We start from the raw sequence: 14,753 nt of genomic DNA, 5'->3' as shown, positions 1-14,753 counted from the left end.
CACGAGTTGGGGAGGGGCAGAGGGAGAAGAAGGCTCCCAGAGGAGCAGGGAGCCAAATAAGGGACTCGATCCCAGAGTCCTGGGTTCATGACCTGAGCTGAAGGCAGACCCTTAACCAACGGAGCCACCCAGGTGCACCACAATGAGTCATTTTAAGGTTAGCTTAATTATTAGGAATTATTAGGAATTATTGGGGGAGGGACAAAGAAAGGGGCTTCCTGCTGAGCGTGGCGAGCTCATGACCTGAGCTGCAATCAAGAGTCAGATACTTAAACTGAGCCATGCAAGTGCCCTATTCGTTTTTAATTAGGTTATGTTGCTTTCGTGGGCAAATTGTCTTCCTAACGATGCAAATCTGTAGGTAATGTATGTTTTGAGATCACTTTAACCAGGAAAATTTGTGTATGGGAGGGGAGACACAAAAAGGCCAAAAACTCCTCAGAGAATTTGCAGTGAAGGAATGTACCTTATATTTCTGGCAATTATGCAGAGCCTTCAGCTGCATGATGTTGGCTTAGGCCTTGCTTCCCTGCGCGTGTCCACAGCCCTTGCAACTATGGCGCCCCGTCCCCCTCCTGTAAATGTCCCCATTTGGCCCTTTTGGTCCTTCCCATAGGCCTGTGAGTTTTCATTTATTGCTAGGCACTTGGGTAATCCTGCAACATAACTGAGCATTTCAGCTGAGAACATATACCCTCTGGTTCTCATTAGAATCTTCTAAGTGCTTTCTCTTAGGCTGCATAGGCTATAAAGGAAATAAATATATAAGACAATTCATAGCCTCTACCTTCGGTTTTGCATTACGAAACAAAGGCTTGGGCCTAAAAGTCTTTGCCACCCTCTGCGCTAATCGCCCGTATTTCCAGGGTAAAACAAGTCCCAGCTGTATGGAGAAATGAATAGTATAACTTGGATACATAGGGGCACCTGGGTGGCTCAGTGGGTTAAAGCCTCTGCCTTTGGCTCAGGTCATATCTCAGGGTCCTGTGATTGAGTCCCGCATCGGGCTCCCCGCTATCGGGCTCTCTGCTCAGCGGGGAGCCTGCTTCCGCCTCTCTCTCTCTGCCTGCCTCTCTGCCTACTTGTGGTCTCTGTCTGTCAAATAAATAAATAAAATCTTCAAAAAAATTTGGATACATATAATTTCTTTTTTTTGTCTTTGTTTCTTTATCTTCGAGACCATCAAATTTATATATACTGTCTCCTTCTGATGTTTCTAACATCTATACTTTGCTATAACAGCAGAAAATTATAGAAAAAAAATCTAACCACTATTAGCCCTTTAAAGTATTTACCACAAAGGGCACCTGTGTGGCTCACTCAGTTAAGCATCTGCCTTTGGCTCAGGTCATGATCCTGGGATCCTGGGTTCAAGTCCTACATTGGGCTCTCTGCGCAGCCTGCTTCTCCCTCTGCCTCTGTGGCTCCTCCTGCTTGTGCTTGTGCTCTCTCTCTCTGACCAATAAATAAGTAAAATATTAAAATAAATAGTGTTTATTACCAGTTTTTTCTATAAATATGTAATGATTTATGATTTTTAATATGAAATTTGAATGACATGGCATATACAGTGTTATGTCCTGCCTTTTCTCACTTACTATTATATTGTGAAACATTTACCTGGATTTTCAAAAATATGATTTTTATTGGCACCTTATAAATATATTTCATTTAATGATTCCCACTATTGCTTAAACATTCTGGTGACTTCTAAATTTCATAATTATAAATAATTCAAGGGGAGGTGGGTGGGGGGTGGGGTAACTGGGTGATGGACATTAAAGAGGGGAAGTGATATAATGAGTAACTGTTTGGTTGGTTTGTGTTTTTTTTTAAAGATTTTATTTACTTATTTGAGAGAGAGACAGTGAGAGAGAACATGAGTGAGGAGAAGGTCAGAGAGAGAAGCAGACTCCCCGTGGAGCTGGGAGCCCGATGCGGGACTCGATCTCGGAACTCGGGGATCATGACCTGAGCTGAAGGCAGTCGTCCAACTAACCGAGCCACCCAGGCGTCCCTGGTTGGTTTTTTTAAAGATATTTTTTATTCGACAGAGAGGGACAGTGAGAGAGGGAATACAAGCAGGGGGAGTGGGAGAGGGAGAAGCAGGTTTCCCACTGAGCAGGGAACCCAGTGTGGGGCTGGAACCCAGGACCCCAGGATCATGCCCTGTGCCGAAGGCAGATGCTTCAATGACTGAACCACCCAGGTGTCCCTGAGTACTGTGTTATATGCAACTGATGAATCACTGAACTCTACCTTTGAAACTAAGAATACACTATTTGTTAATTAATTGAATTTAAATAAAACTAAATAAATAAATATTTCAATGAGTATCCTTGAACATATATGTTTATTCATATTAATTATTCCCCAAGAATAGTGTATTACTTTCCTAGAGCTGCCATAACAAACTACCACAAAGTGGGTTGCTTAAAATATAAGAAATGTACTGCCTCACAGTCTGGAGACAAGGAATTCAAAACCAAGGTGTTAGCAGGGCCCCGATTCCTCTGAAATTCTTCCTTTTTTATTCTATCTTGTGTTGTTTGCTGTCAATCCTTGATATTTCTCGGTTTATACAGTGGTATGAGACCCCTTATCCATGGTTTCAATTTCTGTGGCTTTAGTTACCCATGGTCAACTGCCTTCGGGAAGCAGATGATCTTCCTGACTGATCCTGGGAAGGTCCATATTGCCCAGCACTACATCATATGCCTGCGTCAGCCCTCAAAGTCGTCTTATTATGTCAGCGAGGTATCGTCTCACATCACCACGAGAAGTGTGAGTACAGTACCATTAGATATTTTGAGAGAGACACATTCATGTAACTCTTATTTCAGTACATTGTTATAATTGTTCTATAGGATTATTAGTCTTTGTGGCTCATCTTCTACTTGCCTAATTTGTAAATTAAACTTTATTATAGGTATGTATTATACAGGGAAAAAAATAGTTTTTATAGGGTTCAATACTATCTGTGGTTTCAGGTATGCAAGGGGTTCTTGGAACATACCCCCCCAAAAGATATAAGTGGGGGGACTACTACAGATAAATAATTCCAGTCTCTACCTCCACAGCCACACAGCTCTCTTTTCTCTGTGTGTTTCTGTCTTCACATGGTGTACTCCTCTCTTGGGATGCCTTTTATTTATTTGTTTGTTTTTAAATCTATTTATTTGTCAGAGAGAGAGTGTGTGTGTGTGCATGTGTGAGGAAGCACAAGCAGGGGGAAGGGAAGTGGGAGAAGCAAGTCCTGATGTGGGACTTGATTCTGGGACCCCGGGATCATGACCTGAGCCAAAGGCAGAACCTTAACTGATTGAGCCACTCAGATGTCCCTAAATAAAATCTTATTAAAAATAAATTTTATAGGGGCGCCTCGGTGGCTTTAGTGGGTTAAAGCCTCTGCCTTCGGCTCAGGTCGTGATCTCAGGGTCCTGGGATCGCATTGGGCTCTCTGCTCAGCGGGGAGCCTGCTTCCTCCTCTCTCTCTCTCTGCCTGCCTCTCTGCCCTCTTGTGATTTCTGTCAAATAAATAAATAAAATCTTTAAAAAAATTTTTTAAATATTTTTTAAAATTTTATTTATTTATTTGACAAAGATATTTATTTATTTGACAAATAAATAAATAAAATCTTTAAAAATTTTTTAAAATATTTTTTAAAGATTTTATTTATTTATTTGACAAAGATCACAAGAGGGCAGAGAGGCAGGCAGAGAGAGAAAAAGGGAGAAGCAGGTTCCCTGCTGAGCAGAGAGCCTGATGTAGGGCTCGATCCCAGGACCCTGAGATCACGACCTGAGCCGAAAACAGAGGCTTTAACCCACTGAGCCACCCAGGTGCCCCAATTTAAAAATTTTTTAAAGAAAAAAAAAAAAACTAGCTTCCAACAAAAACTATTCTTTCACCAAGGATGGCTTAGAATGGGAAGGGAGTAGACAGGAAAGAAGGTGGGGAGTCAGATTGTGAAAGGTGTTGCGTGCCATGGGGAGCTCAACCTACAGGCAATGGAGTGATGAAATCAAATAAATAATAAAGTGATGATGAATGGCACAAATAGTAAGAACTGTGGGCATGGAGAGGAGGGAGTTATTACTTCAGAGGATGATCTTATCCCTGAAATCAGACCTGGGTAGGGATTCCAGCTCTTCTACTCATCATCTGTGAACAAATTCTGTAGCCCTTTGAACCTCATCTGCCTGACCCCTAATAAAATAACAAAGCTAATAACACCTACCTAAATACCTTTTGCAGGAACTAAGTGAAAAATCTGTTAAAGGCTAAACACATAGTAAGTACTTGATAAATGTTATTTCCAACCATGCCAGGTCCTACCTTTATGATTAAGCTTATAGTTGGAAAAGTTGACACTTTTACTTATCACTGTTCTCAGGCTCCGGTACTTCTCAAAATCGTCTACCCATTTCATTTTTCATGTCTACATTCTTATACTTCTACCCGAACACAAATACCTTTTTGTTATACGTTCCTCATCCTCTCCCTGCATTTGACCTTTCGAATCAACACCACCATTCTAGGTCTGGAGGCACCACCTCCTCCATCCTGTCCCATTTCGTTATATCATATTTCTTAAGCTTTGCTTCACTAATTTTTTCTACCTGATTCCACGGTCAAAAATCTTGACTATAGGGGTGCCTGGGTGGCTCAGTCATTAAGCGTCTGCCTTCGGCTCAGGTCATGATCCCAGAGTCCTGGGATCAAGCCCCACATCAGGCTCCCTGCTCAGTGGGAAGCCTGCTTCTCCCTCTCCCACTCCCCCTGCTTATATTCCTTCTCTCGTTATCTTTCTGTCTCTCAAATAAATAAGTAAAACCTTTAAAAAAAAAAAAAACTTGCCTAGAGGCAATTTTGCTTAGGGAGACAATGGCTTATTTATTTTACTTTTCCGGCTTCTGAGAAAATAATACTGAACAACTCAACAATCTTGGGAGAGTGAGAAATATGAACCAATGTCCCCCACTCTTCTGCCTTCTTAGCTTTGGGCCCAGAAGTCAACCAACTAATGTCTTTGTCAATAAAACCTGCAACTCAACCCAAAGATTGACATCCTTGTCCCCAAGCCCATTTCACAATCTGTAAGCGGTTTGTAAATTAGTCATAGTGCTGATTATAGGGAAAGAAGAGTATCTCCTGTTCCAGAAGAAAATTGATTTGTGAGTACATCCAGAGCTGAAGCTACAATATAGCAATTCATTTATTTAACAAATCTTTATTGAGATCTATATGCCAAGCATTGTACTAAGCTCTAAGATATAGCAGTAAATGAAACCCAGTCCTCCCTCTCATGGAACTTGCATCCTGGTGAGAGAGAGGGATAATAAATAAGCCGATATATTAATTATATAAAACGTGTCAGCTGGTGATATGTGCTATGGATAAAAAAAAAAAAAAAGAATAAGAGGGAAAAGAGATGAGAAGGTAGAAAAGGCTGTTTGCTTTTTTTTTTTTTTTTAAGATTTTATTTATTTATTTGACAGAGAAAGACACAGTGAGAGAGGGAACACAGGCAGGGGGAATGGGAGGGGAGAAGCAGGCTTACTGATGAGCTGGGAGCTCGATGCAGGGGTTGATCCCAGGACCCTGGGACCATGACCTGAGCCAAAGGCAAACACTTAATGACTGAGCCACCCAGGCGCCCCAAAAAGGCTGTCTTAGATAAGTGAGTTTGCTTTATTTTTCTTTTTTTAACTATCAAGATAAACATACATACTCTAAGGTATGTAAACTCTACAGCTGTGCACAACTTGGTGAATTTTCACACACACTCATATAACCACTGCCCAGGACAAGGAAACAACATTTACAACATCCCAGAAGGTTCCCCTGTGCCCTTTCCCAGTTAGCGCCCACCAAGAGCAAGCTACTATTCTGACGTCTATCACTGTTGATGAATTTTACCTATTCCTGAACTTCAAAAAAAGTGGAATCCTAAAGTATGTATATATTTGTGTCTGGTTTCTTCCACTGAGCATAATGTCTGTGAGATGAATCCATTCTGTTTAAAGTTAAGGGAGCCTTCCCCTTCATTGCTATATAGTATTCCATTTCATGATTATATTCACAATTTATCCATTTTCCTCTTTTTTTTTTTTTAAAGATTTATTTTAAAGAGAAAGAGCACATGAGCAGGAGGAGGGGCAGAGGGAGAGGGAAAAAAGCAGACCCCCTACTGGGCGTGAAGCCCAACACAGGGTTCCATCCCAAGACCCCAAGACCCCAAGACCATGACCTAAGCCGAAATCAAGAGTCAGCTGCTTGTGTGACTGAGCCACCCATGCAAATCCAATCCCTTCTCCCCTTGATGATAGTTGGATTACTTCCAATTTGGGACTATTATGAAGAAAGTTGCTGTGATTGTTCTTGTGTATGTCTCTAGAGGTATGCATTCATTTCTCTTGGGTATCTGCCCAGGACTGGAATTGCTAGGTCATGGAGTCAGTATGTGTTTAACTTTAGTAATTAATGATGAACAGTGATTGAACCCATTTATGCTTCTCTCGGCAGTGTATGGTGGTTCAGGCCCCTCCACATCCCTGCTAACACTTCATTGTGTCAGTCTTTTTCATCTCAGCCATTCTTTGTGTTTGTTAAGTGATTTTTTTAGCGCAGACCTGAAGCAGTATGCACCGCTTGGAATACCTTGTCTCTTGAAGAGCAGTAAGAAGGTTTCAAGGGAAGCAAAGGGGTCAGTGTAGCTGGTATTTAGTAAGAAATGGAGAGAGTAATAAGAGATGAGGTGAGAGGTATGGAGGTTGAGGAGGCTAAAGTAAGCCATTTTATGACCTTTGGCTTTATGCTGAAATAGAGAAGAAATCATTGGAGGTTTTTTGTTTTTGTTTTTAAGATTTTATTTATTTATTTGTCAGAGAGAGAGAGTGAGTGAGCAGCTGCTGTGTTGAGCAGAGAGCCCTATGTGGGACTCGATCCCAGGACCCTGGTATGATGACCTGAGCCAAAGGCAGACACTCAAACTCAATCAACTGAGCCACAGAGGCCTCGCCATTGGAGGGTTTTAAAAACAGAACAGATGTGATCTAACTTGAATTTGTAACTGGACCACTTTGGCTGCTTTGTTAAGAGTAGACTAAAGAAGACCAAGGGAAGAAGCAGAGCAGGGAAAAGGAGGGAGAGCTTTTGCAGTAATCCAGGAGAGAGCTGGGTCAGGGTTGTGGCACTGTACGAAGAAATAAGGAGGGATCTGATTTTGGATGCGTTTTGAATGTAGACATGACAGCATTCTTGGATGGGATTGAGGTACAAGAAAAAGAGTATCAAGCATGATTCCAGGTTTTCAGATTTGAGCAGGATAGGTCTTCTGTACACACTTTTTGGTATGATTGATCACACAAAGAAGCCAGCAGGGGTCACTCTTTCAAACCTCAATATAGTAACATCAAGTTGAAGAGAAAGCTCCTGTGACAAAGCTTTGCTGGAATAGCCTTGAACCTACTTACATTTTAATCAAGAAATTGTTCCTACTGGAAGAATTTAAGCCAATTTACAATTATAACTGACAAAGATTGGCTTTGTTTATAAATCTTCCCCAAAGGCTCTATACACTTTACAAATGCCCCATGGCCAGTGGCTTCACCTCAAAAAAACAAAGCCATTTCAAAAGCAGAGAATTAAGAGATGTGAAAGAGGCAAGGGAATCTAGGTCAGGAAAAACTAATGCTTTTTCATAAGAACATAGCACAAAGCTATCCGAAATGCTTAGTTAAGGTAAACAGAGCTCTAAGTCATAGAGAGTGCTTAGAAATGACCTAAACAGGAAGCAAAAATATTCTTATTTCCCAATACAAGAGCAAACCTAAGGGAGTGGCTTAGGGAATTCCTAAGGGAATTTCTTCATTCACAGAATGAAATGATCCTGGTCAATAAAAAGTTCGAAATTAATACTAAATATGCCCAACATAGCTGTTTCGCTTTCTCAGAAAATTATCCAAAATGCTTACGAGTCAGTTTTTCTACGTGACAAAATAGATTTCTGCCTTTCCTGCCTTAATAAGAGGGTGAGAACACGCAACGATTTGTGTCACCTTACTTTGAGGAAGTGGAATTCAGAAATTTTCAAGTGACAGAAAAAGTGTGAATAATGCTTTGCTAGAAATGAAAGCATGAGGAAGTGGCATTTTTCACTGGCTTCTACTGGTGACAACTAATGGCCTGCGTCTTCCAGCCACTGTCTGGAATTGAGGGTGGAACTTGAAATTACAGAGGTTCACCAGTGCAAAGCTGATGTATTCATTCATGTGAGGAATAAATCCACAGACCTGGCTGCATAGCAGGTCCTCATTAACTGAACTAAACAGTCCTTCTTATGAAGGCTTGGCCAACTCTGACTCATGCGCCAAATTTCACCTTTTATATGGCCCACAATCTAAGAACGGTTTTTACATTTTTAGATGGTTGGGAAAAAAATAAAAATAAGAATAATATCTTGTGATGTGTGAAAATTATGTGAAATGTACATTTCAGTGTCCATAAATAAATTTTTTAAAAGATTTTTAAAATTTATTTGACAGAGAGATCCCAAGTAGGCAGAGAGGCAGGCAGAGAGAGAGGGGGAAGCAGACTCCCTGGAGATCATGACCTGAGCCGAAGGCAGAGGGTTAACCCACTGAGCCAACTAGGTGCCCCCATAAGTAAATTTTTATTGGAACACAGCCCCATTTATCCATTTAGGTAGAATCTGTGATTGCTTTTGCATTTTAACAACTGCCTTGAGTAGTTGTGACAGGGACCCTATAGCCTGAGAAGTCTGAAATATTTACTGTCTGGTCTTTCCCAAAGTTTTCCAACTCTCTGCTTGATGTCACACAGAAGTATAAAAGATAGAAATAACAGTTGAGGGCACCTGGGTGGCTCAGTGGTTGGGAGTCCACCTTTGGCTCAGGTCATGATCCCATGATCCTGGGATCAAGTCCCACATCAGGATCCCTGTTCTGCAGGGGAACCTGCCTCTGCCTCTCTCTGTCTCTCATGAATAAATAAATTTTAAAAAGAAAAAAAAAAACGAATAACAGTTGAAGGAACTTATATTTCCAAAATGCAGTTGAGGGCACATCTTAGAAATGGAAAAGCACAAAAACAAAACTGGTTCGTGTTGCATGTATATAGCTTTTACCTGTAGTACTTGGCATTCCTTCTTTCTAGGCAGTAGAGAGTGATCCTTTTTCCAAGAAAGAAAAGGGATCCTAATCCCTTTAGTCAACTAGAATCAGATGATATTCATGTTTTCTGCTCTTACATTGTTCTTTTTCATGGAGAGTTAGTAAAAGAGAAAAGGTTGCTTAGAGTTCAATAATACAAAATAGGGATTCAATCAACCTGCACACATTTGGATTAACATTTTCAAAATGGGTTTTCAGGTCAGAGACCTTGTGTGTGTTTTTTGCTACTGTGTCCCTAGACTCTCTACAATGTGAATGCTCAAATGTTTGTTGACTGAACGCATTATAATAAACTCTCTGTTCACGCTTAAGAAGAAAGCTATATATATACTACATTTCATGTTTTCCTCAGTGTGTGGTATTGAACACAATTTTGGGTACTGTAGCCGGGACACAGGGGTGCAAGAGCTCCTGGCTTCCGGGATCCCAAATAGACGGCCACTCACCACTGACAAAAATCCAAAGCAAAGAGACAGGCAGTAGTGAAACAAGAAAGGAATTTACTAGAATCTCTAAGACTGTCTCTAAAGTGCCAAAAATACCTCCAGGTTTAGAGAAGGAAAATATGGGACAAAGGTCAGTGGCTATATGCACGTGGGCAGTGAAGGTCAAGTCATCATTGTCTTGGGGTCAATCACAGTCGAGATATTGCTGGATTGGGGCAGTCCTTACTGCTTGAGGGGGTAAGGGATGCTTTGCCTGCAAGATCTTTTGCCTGAGTTTGGAGATAAGCTGGAAAGAAGAACTTTATCAATTAAAGAGTTTGTGGTCAAAATGGAGCTAGTTGACGTCCTCTTTCAGGTTGGCCAACATCAGACAGTAAGAGCAGAGTCAGAGTTTACAACCTTGCTCAACCTCCAGATCACATCTTCTGCAGTCAAAGCTTTTTTCCCCTTCCGTTGTTTTTCAGACTGCTGATTACAGAAGAAAATGCTGACCCAAACAAAACAAACCCCAAACCAGAATGCTCTTATTTACACAAAGAAATTTATGTTACCTTCATTCACTAAATACTGAAAGAAGTTCATAGGGCTCCCAGCTGATTTTTCTAATTGCAAATATGAGATTAAACTATCTGAAATATGAACTCTGAAGAATGTTGCTGTTATCCATCCCCAAATTTTCATGACTCGGTTTCTCTTTTCTTGCTCTTTTCAACTTGAAGTTTTAATGAGGATCTGTCGTGTACTTCAGATGCATTTCACCAAGTTGGGAAAGAGAGTAAGAGCAGAGGTGAGTAAGATGAGCTTCATTCACAACAGAATCTCAGTGTAATGAAAGATTTTTGTACATGACTTTAACAGCCGAAGAGAAAGTGGAATTCATGTAACTACACTACACATTGCAGACGAAGAAGAAAAATCTAAGAAATCTCTGCTGTACTGGAAATTACCTAGTTTTATGACAAAAACAAAAATTCCAACAAGAGCACTTTGGAGTTGTTACGTTATCATTTAAGATCTTTTAAAGATTATTTACTTGATTGTCAACCATGGGCAATTCTTGGAACTCTGAGCTTCTGTCTTTCATGACTCCTTCACAGAACTTCTGTAAGAATCACGGAAGGAAATACATAGAGAAATGCCTTATAAGTTACAAGTTCCTGAAAGACGACTTCTACTACCTCCATTTTTACCTCAGTCTGTACTTTTCTAATTGATTAAGTTCTTCTTTCTAGCTTATCTCTAAACTCAGGCAAAAGACCTTGCTGGCAAAGCATCTCATGATTGGAATTGAAATCCTCTCAGGCAATAAGGATTGCCTGAAACAGCAAGACCCCTGCATGACTGAGCCCAAGACAATGATGACCTGACCTTTACTGCCTACCTGCTTGTACCTACTGGCCTTTGGTCTCACATTTTCCTTTTATAAACCCAGAAGTATTTTTGACACTTTAGAGACAGTCTTTGAGACACTACTCCTCTGTCTTCCCTATATTGGCCTCATTGAAATGAATTCCTTTCTTGTCTCACTGCCACTTGTTTCTCTGCCTTTGGCTTTTGTCAGTGGTGAGTGGGCCGCACCTGATCTGTTTGGGATCCTGGGAGCCAGGTGCTTTTGTACCCCTGTGCCTCAATTACATTCCCACCAATCTCTCTTGAGAGTAGGGACTGTATCTTATTCCTTATTAAATCTGCAATATCCAGGACTGGACCTGGTCCATAGAAGATGCTTAGTTTTGATTGAAGACGTATTTTATCATAGAAATATCAGCTGTTCCTTAGCAACTTTTACAAAATTTATAGATTATTATTAGGGTAGTAACGGAATATAAGATGCCAAGTTAGCAACTGTCCTTGAACCAGTAGGCTTTTAGTCTAAGTCCTTTTTCTTTCTCTATGATTTTCCTGATGGTAGGGCCCAACCACAGAGTTTTCTACTCATTAGACACTCCACAGGTGTGTATTAACTAAAGAAAATGGAATATGCACATCAAGTAAAAAAATCACTCCAAGGCTGATAATGTTGTTGCCTTTTATTTTGGAGATAATTTTACAGGGGTGCCTGGGTGGCTCAGTTGGTTAAGCATCTGACTTTGGCTCTGGTCATGATCCCAGGGTCCTGGGATCCAGCCCTGCATAGGACTCGCTCCTCAGCGGGAAGCCTGCTTCTCCCTCTCCCGCTCCCCCTGCCTGTGTTCCCTCTTTGTGTTCCCTCTCCTGCTATGTCTCTCTCTGTCAAATAAATAAATAAAATCTTTATTTAAAAATAAAGATAATTTTACTAACAATATCAGTCAGATATGGTGCCTCAAGTTTTCTCAATAGTTTGCAATGAACCAGCCACACCATTTCTCTCAGTTTTCCTGTGAATAATGGCACACATTTGTGAGGCAGATTGCCTGGGTTCAGTGACATGAAACGGCTCTCAGGCAGAAGCGACATATTCTCATGGGGGTCAGAAGTCATGTGGGTATCTCATTAACTCTGGTTCCAATTAATTGAACTAACCAGACTATAAAATGCAAAGATATCAGGCAATTAAAAGACCAACTAAAGATCACAGGCTCTGGGAAAGAGAAGCACCATGAAAGAATTCTAAAGATCAGATGGTCTCAAAACTTTTGGTTTAAAGCAACAACAAATAACAGAATTGTTTGGGTTTTTTTTTTTTTTTCTCTCTAACTTGCTTATTTATATTGTTTGCCCCTACTTCTTTTGGGTTCTTCATCTTTTCTTTCTTCATTTGTGTGAGCTCTACATAAGATAAAGAACTTAACTATCCTTTAACTATCCTATGTGCTGCAAATATTTTTCCCAGTTCTTTTGATTTTAGAGTACTTTTGGATATATGGTTCAAATTTTCAACAGCTCGTTGGGGTGTAATTAATATATCATACATCCAGAAGGTTTCATTTTTTTATGTAGTCAAATGTATATATATTTTCCTTCTTTGGTTTTGGATTTTGTTTTTAGGAAAGGCTTTTACAATATAACATTATTTTAGCCTATTTTTTTAAAGATTTCATTTATTTGAGAGAAAGAGAGCATGAGTAGGTTTGGGAGGAGGGGTAGAGGAAGAAGGTGAAGCAGACTCCCCACCGAGCAGGGAGCCTGATGTGGACCTGGGATCAGGACTTAAGCCAAAGGCAGACGCTTAACTGACTGAGCCACCCAGGGGCCCCAATTTAGCCTATTTTTATAAAAAAAAAACTTTTTATGGTTTCATTCTGAAACTTAAATCTTTACTTCATTTTGATTTTGTTTTGTAATAACATATGTGGCAGGGATTCTTATTTTTTATTTCCCAGGTGATTTAGCAGGTGTCACATACTCTATGTATAATCCCATTTTCCAACCGGTTTGAAATACTATCTTTATAATGAGCTTAATTCAAATTTCTATTTTTCTAGAAACTGTAGTTTTTATTTCCAAACAAAAAATTAGCTTTTAGTATTATAAAATCAGTTTGTGAGCATTGTAGAAAATTATAAAATACAAAAACATACTAACACAATCAAAGATTATCTTACTGTATATTCCTTTGAGATATTTTTCTTTGGTAAGATATATAGATATATACATTTTTATGAAAATGAGATTGTATACTTGTTACTTTATAACCTGCCTCAATTTAATGATCTTGACCTATTCATTTCAGTCATTGTTCATCTCATTTAACACCCGTATACAAATTTCAGCAATCTCCAAATGGCCTTTACAGCTGGCTTATCAAAACCAGAATTTAATCCAGAATGATGCATCTAGCTGTAATGTTTCATAAGTCTCTTAATCTTTTTTCATTAACATATAATGTATTATTTGTTTCAGTGGTACAGGTCTGTGATTCATCAGTCTTACACAATTCACAGCACTCCCCATAGCACATACCCTCCTCAGTGTCCGTCACCCAGCCACCCCATGCCTCCCACCCTCTTCCCCTTCAGCAACCTTCAGTTTGTTTCCTAAGATTAAGAGTCTCTTATGGTTTTTCTCCCACTGTGGTTTCATCTTCTTTCGTTTTTCCCTCCCTTCCTTTATGATCCTCTCTCTTGTTTCTCAAATTCCTTATACCATGAGATCATATGATAATTGTCTTTCTCTGATTGGATAAGTCTTTTAACCCTGATGAAGTAGGAACACAGTGCAGATCTTTCTACAGTACAGTTCTTGGGACTTTGAGATTTTGCTCATAGAGTACATACTAACATTTCCACTTAGAATCTGAGTGACTACATGTCAGAAATATCATAGAAGTTGTTTTTTTCTTTTTCTAAGATTTTATTTTTAAGTAATCTCTACACCCAACATGGGGTTCGAACCCACAACTCCAAGATCAAGAATTGCAAGCTCAACTGACTGAGCCAGCCAGGCACCCCATAGAAGTTATTTCTACAAAGACTGGCAGAATCTCAGACTTTACCCTAAACCAAATACCAGTTGCATAGGGGAGTGTAGGTCAGGTAGTAAAATATAATCAACATTTCAAATGGAATGCAAAAGGAAGAACGTGGAACAAAGAAGTTCCTACAAGAAGAAGCAATCAACCCCAGATGGAAATAAGGTACTTGTGAGGCTACAGGACTTCTGTTGTTCAGGGATTTTTCAGGAATTAGTACTGATAATTCATTTCAAGAACCCAAAAGAAAGATAACAGAAATTCAAAATACAGTAAAGGTCATTAACTTGTATGTTTTCCTGTGGAGCTCTTCAAAAGCAATTTGCTAGATTTTAAGTTTGTTTTACCTTAGCTCATATTTAGATATTATACATATCAAATCTTTGGTTTGTGAGAAAGTTTTAATTGGATAAGGAAGTGAGAAGACAAAAACGTGAAAATCCACAATCTACTGTTGAAGCCCTCACTATGTTTTTACTGATGCCTCAAAATATCCTGTGAATAGAATATTTTTGGATAATTAAACAACACAGAATAGATTGCAAAATGAGAAAAGGAAGCTATGGAACAATATAAATAGTATGATATCATTTGTGATAAAACCAGAATGATTTGTTTATACTTGAAAATATTCTGAACACATGATGGACAGTTGTCATCTTTGCAATGTGGAATTGGATGAGGAATGAAAGAACCATTATTTTCCTCTACATGTA

General features: G+C 39.6%; 1 long non-coding RNA gene across 5 annotated transcripts in view; it reads left to right on the top strand.

Moving 5' to 3' along the window:
* The window catches only part of LOC131815949 (uncharacterized), a 90,074-nt gene that overhangs the window by 14,886 nt on the left and 60,435 nt on the right, over nt 1-14,753 (top strand). For 2 of the 5 annotated variants that reach the window (XR_009347901.1, XR_009347897.1), the window contains exon 3: nt 2,631-2,784. This is a non-coding gene — a long non-coding RNA (uncharacterized LOC131815949). Of the gene's footprint in view, nt 1-2,630; nt 2,785-10,108; nt 10,322-10,363; nt 10,432-10,876; nt 11,904-14,753 lie in introns of those variants that run through there. The other 3 variants (XR_009347899.1, XR_009347898.1, XR_009347900.1) reach the window with 3 other exon arrangements.

Source organism: Mustela lutreola, chromosome 15 (genome assembly GCF_030435805.1).
Source record: "Mustela lutreola isolate mMusLut2 chromosome 15, mMusLut2.pri, whole genome shotgun sequence".
NCBI classification, from domain to species: Eukaryota; Metazoa; Chordata; class Mammalia; order Carnivora; family Mustelidae; genus Mustela; species Mustela lutreola.
This window is presented reverse-complemented; position numbering and strand designations above follow the sequence as displayed.